We start from the raw sequence: 2483 nt of genomic DNA, 5'->3' as shown, positions 1-2483 counted from the left end.
TCTGGATGTTGTTTTCTTACGAGTATATGTGTGGGTTTTATAAGGACTAAACCTGACTGGAAGATAGGCTACCAATCGTAGGACCTCCACACCCCACCAGTGTTTGAATCAAATCAAATGTAAACGGCTTATTGTCATTTCGATATAATATATAATGTGCTCACAACAGTTCAGTGTGCAAAAGCCTTGAATACCAAGCTAAAACAAATGCAGCTAAAAACGCAAAACATCTATTGCATATAATATAACCGCCTTATTGCTATTACTATTATAATACCAACAGTAGTTCAGCGTTTTAACAGCTTGAGCCAAAAACTATGTGCCGATCTGGTAATTTTGCTTTTATTGTTGTTGTCACTGTTTGCCTGATGACTGCAGTTTAATAAGCTCTCAGAGAGATTTTCAGGATTCCTGGCAGTGGTCCGCACCCTGTCACTGCACTGCAGCGACTGCTAAACAGGCCCTGGACTGGGACATTCCAACAACCATTTCAGCTCGTCTCACTGTCCTCTTCAGGGCCCTTTGTGTGCCATATTGCAGCTCGAGTATCACACTGAGGTACTGTTTATGCAATGATATATTTAAAAAAGAAAAAATAAAGATCATGGGTGTCTACCATTTAAAAGACACCTTGCGTAATATTTTCATATTTTTCAAAGGTGCTCTGCTGTATTCCTAACTTGAGGGTAGAACATTTTGTTTTTGTACTTGACTACAGCTGGCCATTGAGCTTTGATGTTTAAATTGCTTATCATTTTCTTGTATTGTCCATTTTAGCAAACAGAGCATGTTGTGCCAATGAATTACATTGACATCGGCGGGTAATGTGGTTACGAAGAATTACAAGACAAAATCTTATTTTTATACAAACATGCAGTAGATCTATTCAACACATTTGCTATAAAAGAAGTTCAAAGCGCATAAAAAACTGCCATATCACTGCTACAATATGTCTTCTTGGGCCATTTAACGGGGACAGAATGATTAAAATAAGATTATTGTTCACATAGGCAGAACTTTTCAATTCCTTTTTTTAGCCCATCATAAGCTCTGCAGATATTTCGCGCCACTTTCATTGTGACAGTATGTACACATGTGAAAGAGATCTCTATAAAGTTGTAAAAAAAAATACAGATGTTCAATATTGTATAAAACAATGTAGTTTGATGTTAATTTTGCAGTGGTGTATGTACTGAGCTGCATTCCTAGATTCCACTTTGTAGAATTTTAAACGCCACCATACTGAGATTGTTGGTAATTCTGGACAAACGCCATAAAAGGAGTCCAACACAGGAAATGCTTTCTAATAATAAACCACAACGAGGACGCTGGAGAATGCAGACACAACAGGATACAGGACACCCTGCAGCAGCCGCGGTCCAGCAGTGTTATTCCAATAACTCCTTTGAGGCCCAAATGACCAGCTGCTCTTCCTCTGCCTCTCACCTCCCTCATCTTTCTCTCACACAAACACACGTATTTCCAGTCGGGGTTGAGCCAACGTTACTGCAGGTATCCGGACTTTTCTCCAAGGACGGCTCTGATCACGACTGTGCTCTGTAGGGATGAGGAAAGGGAAAATGGCCTCTGAAGGTGGACAGGATGTGTCCGTAGGAAAGTCAATCAGAAGAAGGCGTCTGAAACGCTTTCATAAAGTCACTGAGGATGCTGCTTGAATGCCAAGAATTTTGTTCTTGCTTCATAAAGGTAGAAAACAAAGAAGACATGTTGAGCTTGCAGTGGAATTTGCCACGTACAAATGTGGAAAACCTTTGGTGTCTAGATTGACCGACAGCTTATTAATCTCAAACAAATTTGAGACAATATCAGTCATACATTCGAAAACATCTGTAAGCCATAACACCTGATGATTTATACAGTTAGCATGCATTGTTTTTGGATGAATATTGAGATTATAACTTACAAAGTGGAAGTTATTGCAGAAGACGTTTGTTGTGCAATCACAGAATCATCTGTCAAGTCGTTGAAGTGAGACAAAACAACATACAGCAAATAGCAAGTAGCATAGAAGATGCATTTTGTCAGGGTTGCACATTTCAGTCTTTTCAAGTAGACGGTTCTGAAATATCACAGGAATAGCAAACTGTTTATTATACCAGTATGACACTGACCAAACGGCTGGTGAAAAGAGATGAGAACTCTGCTTTCAGATAGGATGACAAGGGATTGATAGTTCATTAAAATTTCATGCGGAAACGTCCACAGAAATCCACAATTTTCAGGTCTTATAAGTTGTTTTGTGGAAGATTTAAACCGCAGTTCCTTAAATAGCCACCTGAGGCGCCAATAGAGAGCGCATGCACTCTATTGCTGAATGAAAGGAAACAGCAGACGTCCCAAAAAAAAAGCAATGCAAATGGAGTAAAAGGAGGGGAAAATAGAGGGCAAAGTTTTTATTTACATTGTATTTTGAATTAGCATGAATTTATTCAGAACCACATCAGTGATCAAATGAAAAAAAA

This window comes from Poecilia reticulata, linkage group LG12 (assembly GCF_000633615.1).
Source record: "Poecilia reticulata strain Guanapo linkage group LG12, Guppy_female_1.0+MT, whole genome shotgun sequence".
Classification (NCBI taxonomy): Eukaryota; Metazoa; Chordata; class Actinopteri; order Cyprinodontiformes; family Poeciliidae; genus Poecilia; species Poecilia reticulata.
This window is presented reverse-complemented; position numbering follows the sequence as displayed.